At 44.3% G+C, this 21,549-nt stretch overlaps 1 protein-coding gene across 2 annotated transcripts in view; it reads left to right on the forward strand.

Annotated features, from left to right (window-relative positions):
* The window catches only part of mib2 (MIB E3 ubiquitin protein ligase 2), a 281,262-nt gene that overhangs the window by 12,686 nt on the left and 247,027 nt on the right, over nucleotides 1-21,549 (forward strand). Inside the window, exon 1 of one of the 2 annotated variants that reach the window (XM_085967469.1) lies at nucleotides 19,330-19,418. The exons of the other annotated variant lie outside the window; for it this stretch is intronic. The gene's annotated coding sequence lies outside the window, so the exon portion shown is untranslated. Of the gene's footprint in view, nucleotides 1-19,329; nucleotides 19,419-21,549 lie in introns of those variants that run through there. 2 annotated transcript variants of the gene reach the window in all.

The following is a 21,549-nucleotide window of genomic DNA, read 5'->3' on the forward strand; positions in this document are numbered from 1 at the left end:
TCAACCCCAATTTAGACTCTGCACCCAATTATTTTTCACCTAACACTGTACCAAATTAAGTTTTAATGTGCAGTTAACTGTGACTTGGATGCTTTAAATGTGAAGTGTACTTCAAGTGCCACGTGTAATGTGCACTAATGGAGAACATCATAGTGAGTTGCAAAGAGTTTTAATAAGTGTTGAGTGAATGATACCAGTTGTGTTATGCTGGATCACAGGTCAGAGAGTTAAGTAAAACAGAAAGTAAGGCAAACGCTTTCATTTGCTCAACCCTATACTATAGTTTAAAATCTGATGCATCATTCACCATCGTCATAATTTACTGTTTGTCTTTATTTTAGATAAACACTCTTGTTCTCTATTTTTAGCTATTGACTGATAAGAATTTGGAATTTGTTTCTAGTTCCATTTCTTTTTGTTGCTAATTTGCAATTTAGCCGTAAAATTGTAAGTACTTTCTCATGCTCTTTTATGTTGGTAGTTTGTGTTTACGATTTATTGGTAAAATAAATTGGTTGGAACAGGTATGGTAGTACGGTTGGAATTTAATTGAGACTTTCAAAATACTTCACAATTTATGAGAGATTTTCGAGTAGATTATGAGCATCATCAGAATCCCACAAATAAATTATATCTTTGGACTTGCTGCAGTCCATAATTTGGCATGTTTTTGGGTGCTTTGAATGTGGTGTATGTCAAGTGTCGTATGTAGTACATAGAGTTTGATGCAAATGTAGGAATTACAGAAAGGAACAGCTTCTGCAGCACAATAACGGAATATCTTCCGTTACAAAGAAAGGAAGACTTGCATTTATATAGCGCTTTTCACAACCTCAGGATGTCCCAAAGTGTTTTACAGCCGATGAAGTACTTTTGAAGTGCAATCACTGCTGTAATGTAGGAAACATGGCAGCCAATTTGCGCACAGCAAGCTCCCACAAACAGCAATGTGATAATGACCAGATAATCTGTTTTAGTGATGTTGGTTGAGGGATAAATATTTGCCAGGACACCGGGGAGAACTCCCCTGCTCTTCTACAAAATATTACCCTGGGATCTTTTACATCCACCTGAGAGAGTAGACAGGGCCTCATTTTAACACCTCATTCGAAAGACGGCACCACTGGAGTGTCAGTCTAGATTTTTGTGCTCAAGTCCCTGGAGTGGGTTATTACAAGAGCTCGCCTTCGAGAAACCGCCATTATTTTTCTGAATATACTAGCTGATCTCCCATGGCATTGTGCCTCAGCACTTTGGGGCATGGATTACAGTCAAGATGTTTTGCTGTTAAGATGGAGCACAATTGTAATCTGGCCCATCTCTTTGGTCCATGGTCATATACTCCCTGTGGGGAAGTTGTCAAAGTAGGTACATTGTGGGGTCAATTGAGGCTAACTGTTGAGACAAATTTATTTAGATTAGGTCCTGCTGGTAAATCCCTAGCTCCTGCCCTTGAGGTGTAGTCACATTATCAAAGTCAGAAAAGCCACCAGGACATGAGTAGCATTTTCTCTCTCATATATTAGCTGCTTTAAAGTGTGATGCATGCTCGATGTTGTGGACAGTGGCAGCATGGATATGAAATTGGCTAAGTGACAGGAAACAGAGAGTAGTGGTGAACGGTTGTTTTTCGGACTAGAGGAAGGTATACAGTGGTGTTCCCCAGGGGTTGGTTCTAGGACCACTGCTTTTCTTGATATATATTAATGACTTGGACGTGGGTGTACAGGACACAATTTCAAAATTTGCAGATGACACAAAACTTGGAAGTATAGCGAACAGTGAAAGAAGATAGTGATTAAAGAGGACATAGACAGGCTGGCAGAATGGGCGGACATGTGGCAGATGAAATTTAACGTAGAAAAATGTGAATAATACATTTTGGTAGCAAGAATGAGGAGAGGAAATATAAACTAAAGGGTACAATCCTAAAGTGGGTGCATGAACAGAGAGACCTGGGGGTATATGTGCACAAATTGTTGAAGGTGGCAGGACAGGTTGAGAAAGCAGTTAAAAAAGCTTACGGGATCCTGGGCTTCATGAGTAGATATATAGAGTACAAAAGTGTGGAAATTATGATGAACCTGTATAAAACACTGGTTCGGCCCCAACTGGAGTATTGTGTCTAATTCTGGGCACCAGAGAGGATGCAGAAAAGATTTACGAGAATGATTCCAGGGATGAGGGACTTCAGCTACGTGGATAGACTGGAGAAGCTGCGGTTGTTCTCCTTGGAGCAGAGAAGATTGAGAGGCGATTTGATAGAGGTGTTCAAAATCATGAGGGGTCTGGACAGAGTAGATGGAGAGAAACTGTTCCCATTGGCAGAAAAGTCAAGAACCAGAGGACATAGATTTAAGGTGATTGGCAAAAGAACCAAAGGCGACATAAGAAAAAACTGTTTTGCGCAGCGAGTGGTTAGAACCTGGAATGCACTGCCTGAAAGGGTGGTGGAGGCAGACTCAATCATGGCTTTCAAAAGGGAATTGGATAAGTACCTGAAAGAAAAACATTTGCAGAGCCACAGGGAAAGGGCGGGGGAGTGGGACTAGCTGAAGTGCTCTTGCAGAGAGCAGGCACGGGCTCGACGGGCCGAATGGCCTCCTTCTGTGCTGTAACCATTCTATGATTCTCTGATGGATAATAGTGAAATAATCACCGGTGGCATTGCTCATGGTGAATCAAAAGATATGCTGTTTTATGCTATGTAACATATATAATATCAGGACAACTGATTTATGGTGACTGAATAATTCATTGTAATTTTTTATTAACAGTGCAGTAGGAGTGTTAGCTGTACTTTTGGGTTTGTATTGTGTCTACATTTTTGCGGGGATTGCTAATAAATCCTCTTGATTATTATTAAATATTTAGGTGTTTAGTGAATTTTATGTCTTGCGTTGAAGTCCAGAATCCAGAATAATGTACGTGCTTCAGGTTGTAGGTGAATCGGTGTGTAGAAATACCGAGGAGGAGGGCGAGGAGTTGATGCAGTTTTAGAGGCATACTGTACTGGCCGCGCTAGACGTGCTCCTATCTAGCTATCCGGCAAGTTAAACACTCATTCATAATAATTCTTCCTGAAGCGGTTGCTGTTTTGAAGCTTTTACTTGAACAAATTTGTGAAAAGATATTGCGTTTGGCCTAACATATGAAGTCAGATTACATTAGATTGTAAGTGGAACCTCTCATAGCAAATTCTCCATTACTCAAGTCAGGTTCTTCCTAGCAAAACTGCTTCCTGGGGTCAACAGGAAGAAAGGTAAGAAGGTCAAATGACCTCACACAGGAAGAAAGGAACAGATGACCTTTCCAGCTTACAAACTGTTAACACAATAACCGCCACCAGAGGGTGCTATTGCATGTAAAAACATCCAGGATGTCACAATGTCCATCGGTCCAGAACACTCCCCGTCTGGGGTCATTAACGACTCCACATAGTCCGAACTCTACTTGTCACTGGAGTCCTCTGGCGACAAAAGAAGAACCACCTCAGAGGCGGGCCGAGAGAAGACCTTCGCTGGAGGCGGGCCGAGAGAAGACCTTCGCTGTTCCTTCTTTGATGACTCTCAAGTCCACCTTTCTCACTCTCCCGTCCTGGCTGGGATGGGAGTTCATGATGATAGCCATAGGCCACTCATTCCTTTTTACCTGATTGTCTCTCATCAAGACAACATCTCCTTCTTTGAGATCCGGCCTCTTGTCCTGCCACTTGCGTCGGCTCTGTAGTGTGTTGAGGTACTCCCTTCGCCACCTGTTCCAAAACGTGTCTGCCAGACTCTGGACTCGTTTCCATTCTTCCTTGAAGAGTTCTCTTCCCCCAAACTCTCCTGGAGGACAAGGGGGAACACCTGTCTTCTGGGTCAAAAGCATGGCCGGAGTGAGGATGAGAGGCGATTCTGGGTCTGAAGATACAGGAATGAGGGGCCTTGCATTCATCACGGCGGTGACCTCAGCCATCAGTGTGGTCAAGACCTCGTGTGAGGCACGACGGCCTACCTTGGAGAAACATGCAGTCGAGGATACGGCGGGCAATGCCGATCATACGCTCCCATGCGCCGCCCATGTGGGATGAGTGAGGTGGGTTGAATACCCAGGTGCATTTCTGCTCTTGGAGATACTTCTCCACCCTCTGAGAGCTGGAACTAGATCCATCCATCTTCAGCTCTCTGCAGGCGCCAACAAAGTTTGTGCCGCAATCTGAGCGTATTTGCTTTGCCAGGCCTCTAATTGAGAAAAACCTTCTCAGAGCGTTTAGGAAGCTGGAGGCGCCCATTGTTTCTATGACTTCGATGTGTACAGCTCTTGTGGACATACATGAGAACATCACCGCCCACCTCTTGCTGTTGGCGTGTCCTCCTCTGGTGCGGCGTGAGACCATGTCCCATGGCCCGAAGACATCGACGCCTACGTAGGTGAAAGGTGGTGCTACTTGTAGCCGCTCGGCTGGCAGTTCTGCCATCTGTTGGTGCTCCGTCTTCCCACGGAGTTTCTTGCAGGTGACACATTTGAAAAGCGTGCCGCTGATACATCTCTTGGCTCCAACCAACCAGAGGCCGTCTGCTCTGATGGCACTTTCGGTGAAATGTCTGGTGCTTTACGGCCTCATGATGGTAACGCACGAGCAGAATGGCCATATGATGACGACCTGGAATGAGGATGGGGTTGGTTGCATTCGTTCCTAGTTGAGACTGCGATATGCGTCCCCCAACTCTGAGAAGGCCGTCGGTGTCGACGATGGGATGCAGCTTCCGTAGACTGCTGTGAGGGGGTAGGTTGTGTTCTGCTGCTATGCACTTCAACTCTTCTGAATAACACTCGTGTTGGACACTCTTTATCACAAGGATTGTGGCTCTCTTGAGCTCCTCTTCAGAGGGACTCTTCCGACAGATGTGCCACCCATGGCAGTTACTCCCTTGCGTAGGCTGGGAGAAGGTATGAGCTATATGGGTTAGGCGTGCTATCGTCTTTATGAGAGTGTTCCATTTGGAGAAACGCTCGAAGCATTTGGTGCTCATCAGGTTCTTACAGATTTGAGTAACGTTCGCTGTTACCTGTGGGCGTATCTCGCAGTCAGAAACAGGGTTGAGTAGGTCGAATGACTCGTTGATTTCGGAGAAGTGTGGGAACGGATCCTGAAGAAAAGCAGGTCCTGACAGCCAAGTCGTGCTACTGAGTAGGGACGCTGTTACAGATCTAGACCCATGGTCAGCTGGGTTCAGGTCTGTAGGGACGTACTTCCACTGGTCGGGGGACGTGGACTGTCGAATACGTTGGACTCTATTGTTCACGTATACGTAAAACCGTCTACTTTGGTTATGGATGTATCCTAGCACCACTTTGCTGTCTATATAATATGTGATGCTGTCGAACTTCAGATCAATCTCGTCTTCTATGAACTCTGCAATCTCAACTGCTAATACTGCTGCGCACAGTTCCAATCTGGGTATGGTGAGGTCTGGCTGGGGCGCCAGCTTGGCCTTTCCAAAGACGAAGCCGATTTTGCTTTGTCCTTCTTGAGTGGTGACCTTCAGATAAGCCACACTTGCAATGGCCTTAGCGGATGCGTCTGCAAAGACACAAAGCTCTTTGAATTGGGCATTTAAGGGAGAGAAAGACGAATAGCAGTGAGGTATTCGGATCTCCTGTAATTCTTGGAGTGAGTCTCTCCATCTGTCCCACTCTGCTTCCATCTCTTCAAGGAGAGGTGAACCCCACTCTTCAGTGCATGTGGAGAGTTCCCTGAGGAGCAGCCTGCCTTGTATGGTGACAGGGGCTAAGAAGCCGAGAGGGTCGTATAGGCTGTTGACTGTAGAGAGCACTCCTCTACGTGTGAAGGGTTTCTTGGCGTCTAGGACTTGGAACGTGAACGTGTCTGTTGCTATGTTCCACGACACCCCTAGGCTACGCTGGAGGGGGAGGTCATCAGTGAAGAGGTCTAGGTCCTTGACGTCCTTAGCACGATCTTCAGGGGGGAATGCCTCCATCACTGCTGGTCTGTTAGAGGCTATCTTATGCAGCCTGAGGTTGGATAGTGCAAGTAGTTCCTGGGCTCGTCCGAGGGTACTGATGGCCTCTGCTTCGGTCGGGAATGACTTCAGTGCGTCGTCGACGTAGAACTCTCGTTCGATGAACCCTCTCACATCACTGCCAAAGTCGTCGTCTTCTTCCTTGGCAGCCCTCCTTAGTCCGTATATGGCGACAGCAGGGGATGGGCTATTCCCAAAGACATGGACACGCATTCTGTAGTCCACAATGTCTCTATTAGGGTCATTGTCCCGATACCACAGGAAGCGGAGGAAGTCTCTGTGGTCTTCTCTCACCACGAAGCAATGAAACGTGCTGGATATCGGCAGTGATGGCGACGGGCTCTTTCCTGAATCTCATGAGCACTCCCAAGAGGCTGTTGTTAAGATCAGGCCCTGTGAGGAGTACGTCGTTGAGAGAGACGCCCTGATATGTTGCACTGGAGTCAAACACCACGCGGATCTGTTCCGGCTTTTTGGGGTGATAGACTCCGAAGGAAGGGAGGTACCAACACTCTTGGCCTTCCTGGAGTGGAGGAGCTATCTCTGCATGATCGCTGACAAGCATTTTCTTGACAAATTCTAGGAAGTGTGCTTTCATCTCTGGCTTCTTCTCTAGTGTGCGACGGAGCGAGTTAAGACGATCATAGGCATAACCCCTGTTGTCCGGCAGCCGTCGTCTGGGGTTCTGGAAGGGTAAGGGTGCAACCCAGCTGTTAGAGCTGTCACGAGAGACCTCATTGTCCATAATCTGGAGGAACCTCATGTCGTTGATCGATGGAGCAAGTTTGTGGTCGTTGGCGGTGCGACAGAAGACTGACTGACCCGGGTTCTCTCCAGTGAGCATCATCTGTGTGCTGTCTGCGGAGATCAGCGCTGGGGTTTTCTGAGGCTGAGCCGTATGACTGAACTTCTCTGTCACTCGGATCTGACTACTGCATGGGGTAAGGTAGCTTGGACGACCATTCTCCAAGATGGAAGTCTTGAGTGTGCTCACCTGAGATGGCTTGTGAGCGCCCTTGAGGCACACATCTCCAACAACGACCCAGCCGAGGTCTAGCCTTTGGGCGAAAGGGGCGTCATGTGGACCGTTGATCTGCTCCCTTATCTTATGTACCCTCAGGATGTCTCTTCAGAACAACAGAAGTATGCTTGCATCTGGGTCAAGAGGTGGGATTTCGTCTGCAATGCGTCTCAGATGACGGTGATGACGAGCTGCATTCGGAGTGGGAATCTCGGAACGGTTGCCGGGGACTTGATTACATTCGATGAGTGTAGGAAGGGGGAGACTAATCTTCCCGCCGACTGACTCAACAACGTAACCGCAGGCCCTCCTGCCGGCTGTCTCTGAAAGTCCAGCACACGTCTTCAGCGTGTAAGGCGACGGACTTCCTTTGATCTTGAAGATGTTGAAGAACTCGGATCTTGCTAGAGAACGATTGCTTTGTTCATCTAGTATGGCATACATCTTTTCAGATTCCTGGCGACATCCTGCAGGGTACACATTAACGAGGCATATCTTGGAGCATGCTCTTGCGCTCACTCCTTCTCCACACACCTCGGTGCACCTGGATGTAATCTCCGTACCAACAGCTCCCTCTCTCTCCCCACCGTGCTCTGATGCGGGAGGAGGCGTTTCTGACTTCCAAGGAGCTGGGCCTGGGTGTAGTGCTGAAACGTGCCGATCACTTTCACATTCAGTGCATTTTGCATCCACCTTGCAGTTCTTGGCGAGATGGCTCGTGGACGAGCAGCACCTGAAACATATAGAGTTCTCTTTAAGATATTGTTTCCGATCTTCCAGGGACATCTCCCTGAAGCCTCTGCACTTCTTTAAAGGATGGGGCTTGTTGTGGATAGGGCATTGTTTGCTCATATCCTCAGGTTTCTTCTGAGTCTTTGTGTGCTCAGTTGAGGACACTTGCATTCTGTGGACAGATATTGGTGTCTTTCCATGTCTGTCGAACTTGTCTCTTCTGGCAAGTGCTGGGTGGGAGGAGAAGAAATTGAAGCTGGGGTCGTTCCTGGCTTTGGCTTCTTTACGGATGAATTTAACGAACGCAGAGAATGGTGGGAACGCCACGTTGTGCTTTAGCTTGAACTTTGATCCAAACGTTATCCACTTCTCCTGCAGGTTAAATGTAAGCTTCTCAATGATGGGACTTACCCCTCTGGAAGTGTCTAAGTACGATAGACCGGGTAGGTAGCCGTCCTGCTTTGCGGCTTCGAGTTCCGACAGCAGATCTCCAAGGTCACGGAGCTTCTGGGGTTCCTTACTCGTCAACCTCGGAAAGTTCGCCAACCTGTCAAAGAGAGCCCTTTCAATGGCTTCGGGCGAGCCGTAGCTTTCTTCCAGCCTCACCCAAGCCTTCTTCAACCCCTCTGGCAGCTGCCCCACATTGGCCGCTTTTATCCTGCAGGCCTGTCCGGCGGACTCTGGGCCGAGCCACTTGATAAGGAGGCCGAGCTCTTGTCCTGCCGACAGGTCTAAGCCCGATATGGCATCGTGGAAACAGGACTTCCAAGCCCGATAATTCTCTGGCCTGTCATCAAACTTGATTAACCCCGAAGTCACCAGCTGGGTGTGTGCAAGGTATTTGGCGAGGTCGTAGGTGCTGGGACCTGGGCCAGGGTTGCCTTGGCTGGGGGCTCTGTTGGGGGTCTCAAGGGACCGAGAGGGGATTTGCCTCCGACTTTCTCTATTCGGTGTCCTATTCCTTTGCACCGTGTCTTCAGTTCTGCTGGCGGAGACTCTGCGGCTTGAGGCACGCCGTCTGCTTTGACCTTGGTTGGCAACTTGTGGCATGTTATACGAAGTGTTTGCGTCTGTAGAGATGTGCGGGCTTCCATCCCTTTCTCCTGTAAACTGTATGTCGGCATGGTCGCTCACGTAATCTATGGTGCGCTGTCGTGGACTCTGCCACGGAACGGGAATTAAAGGTTTGTAAGCTGTCTCGGGATCAGCTCCCTCCAAAATTGCCTCGAATACTTGTGTCTCGGCTAATGCAACATCTATCTCTTTTTGTTGCTGCAGAGCCTCTAATGTCGCTTGGAGACGGGCCTGTTCCGCTTGGTGTCGGGCCTGTTCCGCTTGGTGTCGGGCCTGTTCCGCTTGGAATTCAGCTTGGAGACGGGCCTGACTTACTTTTATTTCTATTTCACTGTCCGTATGCGCAGCTCTGGCTTGAGCTGCTCCTAGTTTAGCCCGTGCTCTGGCGAGGGCTATGCTTACTCTAGAACCACCCGATGACCGTGAGCCAACTTGCGACCTGTAGTAACCGGTGCTTATAGACCGATTGTCACGTTCTACAGTTTCGTCTGCCTGTTTAAGGTCTTCTACATGCTGCAAAGCATTTTCGCTATTATCTTCTGACATGTTGATGTGAGGTAGATGTGCTCTACGAGGTTAAGCCTTAATCTGGGTTCCTCCTGCTCCGCTCTTCACAGCTAGCCGTATTGCTATCTTTTCACTGATATCTTTTCACTGATATCTTTTCACTGTACTGGCCGCGCTAGACGTGCTCCTATCTAGCTATCCAGCAAGTTAAACACTCATTCATAATAATTCTTCCTGAAGCGGTTGCTGTTTTGAAGCTTTTACTTGAACAAATTTGTGAAAAGATATTGCGTTTGGCCTAACATATGAAGTCAGATTACATTAGATTGTAAGTGGAACCTCTCATAGCAAATTCTCCATTACTCAAGTCAGGTTCTTCCTGGCAAAACTGCTTCCTGGGGTCAACAGGAAGAAAGGTAAGAAGGTCAAATGACCTCGCACAGGAAGAAAGGAACAGATGACCTTTCCAGCTTACAAACTGTTAACACAATAACCGCCACCAGAGGGTGCTATTGCATGTAAAAACATCCAGGATGTCACAATGTCCATCGGTCCAGAACACATACGGAGGGTGTTCTACGGTGTGGGAGTAGTAGGACTAGGATGTTGAGGTGCGAGTGGAGCAGAGGGATGTGGGAATATTGGGAAGGGAGTTGTTTTGGAGGAGTGTGATAGGATCGTGGTGTTGGGATGTGGTAGTGGTGATCGGATTGTGCTGGGATGTCATGGTGATGGTGCCAAGAGTTGTTGGGTGTGGGAGTAATGGGAGGCATATCACAGTGGTTGGGAACGGTGGATGGGAAGTTACGGGATGCTGCTTAGAAAAAGCAGGAAAATTGTTTATTATCTTGGTAACTTGCCTTTATTTTGGTAAAAGCACAGTTTCTGATTAAGGGAGTTCAAACTGATTCCTGAATCATCCTGAAAATGGCAATCGGGCTTTTTGCCAGTAGTGGTTGTGGAGGGGAGTGAATGTATGTACATTCTGGGCGGGAGTGATGAAAGGTGAACGAGAATGACGAGTGAGTTTGGCAGTTGTGGAGTTTGGAGGCTTGGGGTGGTGTGCTGTGGTTTGGCAGCACTGTGGAAGGAGAACCTGGAGTTTGGCAGAATGTGGGGTGGAATGTGGGTTTGGCTCACTGTGGATTCCTGGGGTCTTTCAGCAGTTGGAGAGGAGAAGGGAACGGGTCTGCTAGCATCTGGGTTGGTGGGGCGGGTGGCGTGGTGCAATTTCTGGGTTTTCCAGCACTGGTTCATAAGTTTCTATAATAGATCTTTGTAAACATTGAATTCATTGTTTAGTGATTGTTTCCTGGTAAAATGATTTGTATGACAAAAATTGCAGGGCAGTTGAACAAAAAAATATCAAAAAAGTTCCAAAATTCATATTTTATCTTGTTTTCGAGTTTTTATCTATGTTGGGGCCTCTGCAGATTTGGTATTTGGCTTCGAGAGAAAACTTGTGACTTGGGCCTGGTGTCCTTGTAGGGCTTGTTGTAGACTTGCTGGTCAGGGACCCTGCTGATCATTGGATTCCTCGCTGTTGTAGTTACCTCAGGTGCTGATTGATGCCAATTAACATGTATGAACTAGGGATGAAAGCTGCTAAACTGAAATTTCAAAAAATCGTCCAGTCAAGAATTGTCAGTTATCAATAGCTATGAGTAAGTGAAGAGCAGTGAGAGAGCCAATAAAAAGCTCCAAATCGTTTGACCGCCATCTTGGACGCCAAGAAACGTATGGATGGAAATAAGGCTTGTAACATGGTAAAGACATAAAAATTCCAAAATTTGCAAGAAAATTATTACACAATAGCATTTTCTGTGTTTAAATTGTGTATGACGATACGTTTTTTATTTGAAGGGCCTAGGGCTTGCGTTCAGGGTCTAGCCAGTGGAATTGCTGCCTGTTGTTAATGGGCCTTATAAACGACAAGCACCTGAGCATATGCAGTGCGGAGAAAGTTCCCTTCATCCATCATTATTATTATCTGAAGAGAATATTGTGGTAAACCACTTTTATCGTTCACTATCGTTACACTATAGTTATCACTGTTATATCGTTACTCTATGGTTATCACTGTTCACACTGTTGTATCACTATATGAGGTCGCCTCTTGTCACACTGTTATACCTGGGCTGACCACTGCTGACTCCGCCCATGGCTCCACCTACCTGCCCAGGTATAAAGGTGGTCGACTGGCTGGTATTCCTCCTTGTTGGATCCGATCACCCACGAGGGTGGGCTCTGTTATTTAGCCAATAAAAACCTATAGTTACTTTCCTAACTCGTCGCTTTTCATTGGATGAATTGATAGGTATATCAAATATGCACTACAAATCGAAACCAAAGAGAGTAACTAATAATTATGAGCTTGTTTTTCTTGCAGAAAAATCTCAGGGTAAAACATGAATTTTGGAACTGTGTTGAGGTAAAGTTTGACTGGAAAATTATTTTCATAGGTATGTTTATTTACTGCCGGAGACACACACACTTTTTTTTGTTCACTTTTGGCATTACCACCTCAGGTCAGCTAAAATTTGCCAAAGACCGAGGGGCAGTTGAATAGAAAATGGCTAAAATCTGCGGAACACCTCCGTTCAGTCCGTAAGGGTGACCCCGAGCTTCCGGTCGCCTGTCATTTTAATTCACCGCTCCATTCCCACTCGGACCTCACCGTCCTTGGCCTCTTGCATTGTTCCACGGAAGCTCAACGTAAACTCGAGGAACAGCACCTCATCTTCCGATTAGGCACTTTGCAGCCTTCCGGACTCAATATCGAGTTCAACAATTTCAGATCATAACCTCGGCCCCTATTACATTTTTACTTTTTTTTTTCCCCCACCCCTTTGTTTTGGGTTTTCTCTCCCCGCCCTCTTTTTTTTACATGGCAGCTGTCTCTCATTCTGCCAGTACATTTCACACCTAATCTGAGCTGTCTTTTGTCTCTTTACTAGTCCTATCATCATCTCGTCTCGTTTTGAAAACCTCTTAATGTCTATTCACTTCCTTTGTTCCCTCCCCAGCCCTCCTTTCGATCTAGTTCATTTCCTTTCCAGTTTTGAAAAAGGGTTTGGACCCGAAACATCGACGCTAATTTCTCTCCATGGATGTTGCCTGGCCTGCTGAGTTTTTCCAGCATTTTCTGTTCTTATTATGGCTAAAATCTCAGTTAGTTCCAGGAGACTTTACTTGCAGTGCCAGTTAATTTTTTTCCCGGGCAAGCAGTTTGCGTTAAATCAGCAGTATTTTTTTTAATGTACGCTACATTTGCCCCTTTCGACCCGGCGATCAGTGAAGGAAGGTTCCAGGTGGCACAGTAACAGCTGGCTGCCGTTTAAAATCAGAGCTTGGGTTAAATTGCCGATAAGTCGAGCATGCCCTGACGGTACAAACCAGTTGTTAGAATAACCAACTGGAAAATTCCTTCACTGTTCGGCAGGTTGAGAGATACATTTTGAAATATACTGTGGATTAAAATGAAAGTGTTGGTGAGTAGAGAAATTTACAGGGAAAGTTATGTTCTAGGTGAAAATCTACAGGACATTGTCACAAATCCAAATACATTTTGCATTTCATTTATATTATTATTATAGAACAGTATATCCCCTGATTTATTGTGAGCAATTCTATAGGAGATCTGTTAATTATAACAACATCTCGAGTTTTCTGAGGAACTCCACTATTTATACTCTTCCTTTTTTAAATTGATTTCTTTGCTTATTCCTAATTTGGTACTGTTCTCAGGTTAACTCTTTTATACATATTTTTGCAATAACTTTAGTTCCATCTGCTTTTCTGCCACTCCTTGTTAATGTTTCTCAAAGTGATTTATTTTCAGACAAAACAATCTTTACATAACTTCTCTAGTTTGATAAAATTACTTTTAATTCTCAACCTTTTTATTCTCCCCTCCTCACCTGACGGGAGCACCTGGACTGATGGACAAGATTGTGTGTCTGCTGCGAAGGAGTTATTTTAGACTTCAATCTGACATCAGCAGCTATAGGCACCAGCACAAACTCTGTATTTAATGTCGATCCTTTCATTACATGTGACAAGTGAATGTGTAGCGTAGTGTAGTATAACAAGCTACTTAGTCGGATGGAATAGATTATAGTACCAGGATCCCATGACTGAAAATAGCAGTGTATTCTTGTCACTAAAATGTTAAAAATATCTGGAGATAGTTTTATTTAAGGAGTTTATACATTACACAATAGGTTTCTTTTCCAATCTCTTGTATTTACCATTGGCAAGAGGTCATATTGTGAAGAATTTGTACTAGTAATTATTGTAGCTAAGGTTGGGAATGTTTTGTCTTTATCATTCTGTATAATATGAATCTGTGGTTATAGCATTTTGAAGTATTCCAACTACTTTAGTAGAATACCGAGCTTTCATGAATGCAGTTGCTTGTGAAAGAGAATGTCTACGTGCATGATAAAGTATTGTTCTGCAATGCCTTATAAATATTAAAATATAGATAGTTTAAAAAGGCAGTGACCCAGTCAAGAGTTTCGGTTGAGATCAGATTGCCCAAGTTGGTTATCTTAAGTCCACTGATGACATGAGAGATGTGTCGATGAATGAGGCCTCTGTTGAATTATTTCTGTTAATGTTTTTCAATCTTCTCTGCCCTTCTTATCCTAGATACTTTGGCTTCTGTATTTTAGATTATTCTAATAGTGCTTCAAGAATATTTTCACTGGCCCTGATGTCTAGGCAAGTTTTGGTAACATGGCCAGGCTAACTAATGGAATACCTTCCTTCAAAATTTTCTTTGACTACAGGTTGTATCCTGTGCCTCCACAGGATCTTTCTCCTATATGATCATAGAATCTTACAGCACAGGCGGAGGCCATTCGGCCCATCGTGCCTGTGCCGGCTCTTTGAAAGTGCTATCCAGTTAGTCCTACTGCCCCGTTCTTTCCCATAGTGCTGCAATTTTTTTCTTTTCAAGTATTTATCCAATTCCCTTTTGAAAGTTACTATTGAATCTGCTTTCAGGTAGCGCATTCCAGATCATCATAACTTGCTGTGTAAAAAAAAAAAAAAAAAAATTCTCCTCATCTACCCTCTGGTTCTTTTGCCAATCATTTTAAATCTGTGTCCTATGGTTACCGACCCACCTGCCACTGGAAATAGTTTCTCCTTATTTACTCTATCAAAACCCCTCATAATTTTGAACACCTCTATTAAATATCACCTTAACCTTCTCTGCTCCAAGGAGAACAATCCCAGCTTCTCTCGTCTATCCATGTAACTGAAGTCCACCATCCCTGGTGTCATTCTGGTTAATATACTCTGCACCCTCGCCAAACCCTTGAATCCTTCCTGAAGTGTGGTGTCCAGAATTGGGCACAATACTCTAGCTGAGGCCTAACCAATGACTTATAAAGGTTTAGCATAACTTCCTTGCTTTTGTACTGTATGACTCTATGAAGCCAAGGACCCCACATGCTTTATTACCAGCCGTATCAACTTGTCCTGCCACTTTCATGTCCTTGAAGTAGTGGAGCATCACAACATTCGATCTTGTTTCAAACTTAAATCATAACGAATATATTGAACAAATGAATAAATCGTCGCAAAAGGAAAATAATAAATGTTCGCAATCGCAATGCTAAACTATTATTTTACAATTAACTTCTATATATGCAGTTATTTTCTTATAATATTAACTGTGGGACAACTGGTCTGATCTATGTCTTTGACTCCAATGATTTGAATTGTTCCACGCTCATGTATTTGAATAACTCCGCTAAATGCAAAAGTGACTAGAAATTCTTCTTCTTGTGTTTCTCTGAACTCTCTCTAGTGTATCAGTGTCCTTCTGAAGGTAAAGTGCCCAAAATTCTATTTTAATCAGCCCTACCAATAGTTATATTCATTGTTAAAATAGGCTAAACTAAAAACAGAAAATGCTGGAAACGCTCAGCCGGTCAGGCAGCGTCTGTGAAGAGCGAAACAGATGATGGAAGGTCATCGACCTGAAACGTTAACTCTGTTTCTCTCTCCACAGATGCTGCCTGACCTGCTGAGCATTTCCAGCATTTCCTGTTTCTATTTCAGATTTCCAGCATCCACAATATTTTGCTTTTGTTACATTGATTTGGGGAAAAAATGACCTTCACTCGCCTCGTGTGGCTTTTCTGTGGCTGAAGTAAAGCTCTTTGCAAGCCTCTGTATCATGCTTCCCAGTATTTCTCTGCAGCCTGCTCCCTGATACTATTATGTTTTTTTAAACAAAAGTGTGCCTGCTTACAACTATCCTTCAAGAGAGTTTCTTGCTTAAACAAATCATTTGGTTAAGGGAATCAAATTGTCCTGAATCAAAGTGATAAGTGTCCTTTCACTGTACTTGAGTTGCTTCTGGTTTAGCTGGTGGACCGTTACCTAATCTTGCTGGCAGCACCAATGGAGATAATTGCTGCAGAAAAGGATTGAGGCAGGCAGGTTGAGAGAGATAAAGCATTCAAATATTCCTAGCAGCAATAAGCAAGTGTTATTTGGGAACTCTTACTTATCTACTAATTTTCATAATCTGCGAGTGGGGGCTTCCTTACGCTGTGGTGCACAATGAAAGTTTGACTGCTCAATTTTTCCATTCTAAGTGAGAAGAGATTGAAGGATATGATGAGAGGAGGAGTTAGCAGGGTCTATGAAAAAAGAGACGGTCTTGTTTAAGCCTGACCCCTGCCTTGTAGGCATGAGGGCTTGTGACTTTGTACAAAGAGCTGAGACTTGAGCTCTGTGAATGTGATTTACTGTAAAATGTTCAATTTTTAATAATAAAAAAAACACACTTTTTTCTGTTACTAGAATTGTTATGTTCTTAATCACCAATTGTCTGGGCTGGATTCAAACTCGGGTCTTTGAGGTAAAAGGATTGTCTTCTGACCCACTGAGTCATTCAGCAGCTTTTCAGTGTCTTTTCCATTACATTTTTTTTCTCTTTTGATTGTTAACGAGTTAGTTTTTCGCTGACTTTATGCATTTGTATTGAAAATTGTTTTTTTTTGTAGTCTTTGAAGTATGGTTTAATTTTCTAATGCAGGAAGTGGTGCCGATTGGATGAAAGTAGTGATGTAAGGTATTGCTGCCAGTGGTGAGGCACGGCATGGTATGTTGCTGTTGGTATTTATGTGCAAGTTGAAGGCATATAGCTCCACAAAACCAGTACTGTCGTTTTGCAAATTCTTTGCTTTCTCCAGCAGATTCCTGGTAAGTAAACTATTCAGTATTGTCATAAAGCATTGAGTATTTGCTGTTTAAATGAAGCATATAAAAATGGTTTATAAACACAGGATAATTTCTACTTCGCAAGGCTGACGGCGGCGTTGCTTTTTGTTATTAATCATAAATGTTCTTTTTAAATGCGTTTGGCATGTCCGCACACAGATTGAGCAGAACAGTTCATCCCCAGGTGCGTTGGTGAAGCTGTGGTTGTTTGCATGAAATCAGCTTTGTTGATGCTGCAATTTGTCATTATGAGAAGAGGCGAGCTATGTGTGAGCTGTTAGTACTACTTTTAGAAGTAAAATCATCTTATCAGTTAATTTTAAACAAGATATGAATCAAGTGCTTGTTGGTGCCCTAGTATTTTGTAAGGTACAGCACCATGTTCTAAGAGTTTACTTGGGACTCTTCTCTTCTTTGGCAAATCCTATTTGATGCTTGTTGCCTGATTCGACCTTCTCCGACATCCTTGGAGGGCAACTCACGGACAGGCTTGAGTTTCATTTCATCACATTAGGAAATCTTTTCCTATTGAATGTCAGTTTCACCAGTACATAATTGTGTCTGTCATTTTTCAGGTGGCATTGTTTTCTGTATCAATAAAATATCTGTGTCCACTTTAGGCTGGTCTGACTCTCATTTTTCCTATTAGACCTACATTATATTCTCTTATTCTCTGTTAGATCTTATTCTGAAGCACCATCTGTTTCATACAATCATCGTTTCCTCTTTACAAGTTTATTTCCCATTTGGGATTTCAGCATCAAATTACATTCAAGAGATTACTTTCATTTCCATCACATCCTATTTCTGCATGGCTTACAACATGTACTTTCTCTCTTCTGCAGAAAAACTCTGCTGTCAGCTGCACTCTGTTACCATTCGAGTTAGAGTAACTTGTACTGAAAATCCCGAGACACAGAACTTGTCACAAAGATAGTGAAATAATAGTTTGTATAAACATTTTCATGGGTGTTTAAATTGTTGTCTGTTAATCTATTCCCTCCCCGAATACAGATTTTCCTTTTTTAATTTTTAAATAAAAACTAACTGACCTAAGCTGTTGCTCATGGCTAGGAACTCGGCACATGATTGGACTTGGAGGAGCAGAGGAGAGAGGCTGAGTGAGCTGGGACCTCTGTGCACGAATGTGCTGAGAGGGACGGCGAGATTTGGGTTGGACAGGGGTTATAACATGGCTGTACAGTAAATGTTTTAAAAAATGTGCATCGAGGCAGACTGGGTCAGGAGGTGTTGCGGGTGGGGGGGTGGTTGGTTGGTATGCGAGATCAGAGATGTTCATAGTGCCTGGCCGGCAGCATCAGGCTGTGCATCATGAGCAGAAGTGGGGGAGTTCTTGGATTGATTGGGAGATGATAAATTTAAAGATACATTTGTGATTTTTTTTTTCCTGAATTGTTGAATTTGTTTGTATTGTTATGTTATATGTGTTATTTTATGTGTTCCGTATGGATGGCTGGGGAAGTATTATGGCGCCTGTATCTTTGAGAATTTTTATGGTGAAATGTGATTGGGGAGAATGTTTTTTGCATAATTTGATTGGTGAATAACGAAAGTGGGAGATAACCAATTCGAAAGGAATTAAGTTTAGACTTAAACACATGAGCAGTAAGAAAGAAGCAAATTGACCAATGGTTGACAGTCAAGACACAGGAGACAGACTCAAAGTATGTATGTATTGGTGAATCAAAGAAAACAGTTGTTCATCCTAAAAGACTTTGAGTAGGGTAGTGGTTCTCAGGATGGCTTGTACAATAATACTTCCAGAAAGGAGCATAGATTTTTCAATGTAAGATGTCGATAGTATTCCTGACAGGATGATTGCAGATGCTAGGCAGCATTCTGTCATTTCTGCCACAGTATGACAGCTATTTTTACATTTTCTGAAGCAGAATTGTATGCATTTTAAGAGCTGTTGCAATAAAGGGAGAAGGATTAGAGGGGAGTTGAGGAGAACTTTGTTCACCCAGAGGGTGGTGGGGGTCTGGAACTCACTGCCTGAAAGGGTGGTCGAGGCAGAAACCCTCATCACATTTAAAAAGTACTTGGATATGCACCTGAAGTGCCGGAACCCACAGGGCTACGGACCAAGAGCTGGAAAGTGGGATTAGGCTGGAAAGCTCTTTTTCGGCCGGCACAGACATGATGGGCCGAATGGCCTCTTTCTGTGCTGTAAACTTCTATGATTCTTTGCCCAGCTGAAAACACAGTTTGCTTTGCCATTCCCAAGTTGGGCAGTGCTTCCAACAGGAAGCTCTTGTCTATCTGGAGAGGAAATCAATGTGAGCGGCTCATAAAAGAATGACGTAGTAATGGATTGAGTCCTGGCATTAACTGCTTTAGACAGCTTGAGACAACTATCCTTAAAGCCTAAATAGCCTTTTCAGCTGACACTCTGTTTTAATTTGGGCTGACTAACTCTCTTACATTTTAATTATTTCTTGTCAAAGGGAGCAGTAAAAGTAATTTTTTGCCAGAATGAAATTAACATTATGCTCTAACCTCTGGACAAGAAGTGATGGAAGCAGAAAAAGTACAGCAACTAGACCGAGGCTTAAAAGAGCAGTGGGGGTTATGTCTGGGTAGGAGTGTGGCTTGTACAGTCTGCTCATTGTCTGTAAAGGGCCATGGATTTCTTTTGATTTCTTTCCAGTAATGTGCACCTGTAGCTGATCTTTGCATCTTTTTCCACTAACTTTTCGCAGGTTGTGTTGTAAAATCTGCCAACTCGGGCATAATAAACTTCAGGGAATGGTTGTACAGAGGAGGAAAGACGATCGTGTTATAACCAAGTCAGTAGCACTGAATTTCACTGTGGAGAGAAATTGTAGTTTACATATAACCTGCAGCATTGGATAGCTATTTAGAAATGTTATACAAAGGTATAGAAAACCATAGAATCATGCAGCACAGAAGGAGGCCATTCGGCCATTGTCCCTGTGCCGGTGGAGTTCAAATGACTTCATAAACTGAGAGTGAAGCTTGAGTGGTTTATGAATGTAGTGCTACAGGAAGTGGGGGAGCGGGGGAATGTTAAATCAATGTGGGTTTTGGTGAGAAACTGCTTTGATGAGTTAATTTCCCACCCACCAGCGGCAGCAGAAGGCCTTTGGCAATTTTAACCGTTGGGCCTCGTTTAAATGCCACTGGTCCACTCAAGTGGAAAGAGGGTGTCGGGCGGCTATTGAAAATTGGGCAGCCCAGGACTGCCTGCCAGCTTCGGACTGCCTGCCAGCTTCCAGGTAAATGGCGGGGAGGGTTTTGGGAGGGTCTTGTGGGAGGGGGGTGCAGGTTGCATATCCAGAGCAGGGGAGGCCATGACATTCCTTGTGGGGCCGGGACCGCTATTGTGATAAAACGGCGTATCCTCTGGCCTACCATTTACATAGGATTACATAGGATATACAGCACAGAAACAGGCCATTCGGCCCAACCAGTCTATGCCAGTGTTTATGCTCCATGAGCAGTGCCACAGGAGATCTGTTAGCAGCTGGAAATTGAGAATGCTAACATGGAACAAGAAAAATATCATTTGACCAATCAAGCATATTCCTTCCACAAAATATCTTTGTGGACTTTACTCCACCTGTTTAATTCTCTGAAGAAATGTTCTGAGAGTATCTCGATGCCTGTCTACCCAAAATTTAAATCGAACAGAACTCCGGAATAGCTGTTTAAGCCTATATCCTTCACCACTCACCCTTGATTGGTCGCCTTCCCTGTTGTGGCATTTCCAAGGATCAACCAGCTCAGGGAGCCACACGTCCCACAGAGCACTTGATCTGTTTGTACTTGTTCTGAGAACATTCAATCCCATTCGAAGGTGCACATCCAGTGTTTTTCTTTCTTTCCTATCTCTTCGCTCTTGCTGGACGACAGTTTCAAGAATAGCAGCAAGCTTCTGGTACCTTGCCCAAGTGAACAATCTTCAAGTGTCAGCCAGTAGCCCACTCACCTCTGAGTCAGAAGGTTGTGCGTTCAAGTCCCACTCTAGAGACTAGAGCACAAAAATATAGGCTGACACTCCAGTGCAGCGCTGAGGGAGTGCTGCATTGTCAGAGGTGCCGTCTTTCGGATGCGACGTCAAACCGAGGCCCCTGTCTGCTCTCTCGGGGACGTAAAAGATCCCATGGCACTATTTTGAAGAAGAGCAGGGGAGTTCTCCCCGGTGTCCTGGTCAATACTTATCCCTCAATCAACATCACAAAAACAGATTATCTGGTCATTATCACATTGCTGTTTGTGGGATCTTGCTTTGCGCAAATCGGCTGCCACGTTTCCCACATTACAACAGTGACTACGCTTCAAAAAGTACTCCATTGGCTGTAAAGCACTTTGGGATGTCCTGAGGTGTATATATAAATGCAAGTCTTTCTTTGTGTGTAAGCCAAGACAAACCAAGAATATCAGCAGGCTTTATGGAGGGCAGCACAGCTAGACCTCACCCGCCTTCCACACGTGCACGGTTTACGCCTTGGATCACTGGTTGGAATTAGAAGTTGGAATCCTGATTTATTTTTTTGTTCCCCCACAGCTGTAGTGCTTTCATGCTGCTCTGGCTGAGAGCAGCTCGCTAAGCACCGTCTGGGACTTGAACCTCGGTTCCCCTAGTTTGTATGGCTGAGCACAAACCTACATGGCACATTTACCCACAAAACTATCGGGAGACTTATCTACTCTCCTAAAGGTGTCAGTCACCACACCATTGACAAAAACAATTTGGCTGCCGGGAATGTTAGCGATCACAACGCTGATCAGTCAGTGAGATCTTTTAGAAATGGAACCGTGATGTTTTACAAACTTGTAACTAAAGCAACATGTCTTGTGACTTGTACCAGGATATTTTGAACAAATGTTTATTTTGCTCTCAGACACTGAGTAATTAATTCCCTTTTATGATTGTATACTTGGGTAGCTGAAAGC

The sequence above is a fragment of the Somniosus microcephalus genome, chromosome 25 (genome assembly GCF_052327205.1).
Source record: "Somniosus microcephalus isolate GS21.2 chromosome 25, FLI_Smic_1.0, whole genome shotgun sequence".
Taxonomy (NCBI): Eukaryota; Metazoa; Chordata; class Chondrichthyes; order Squaliformes; family Somniosidae; genus Somniosus; species Somniosus microcephalus.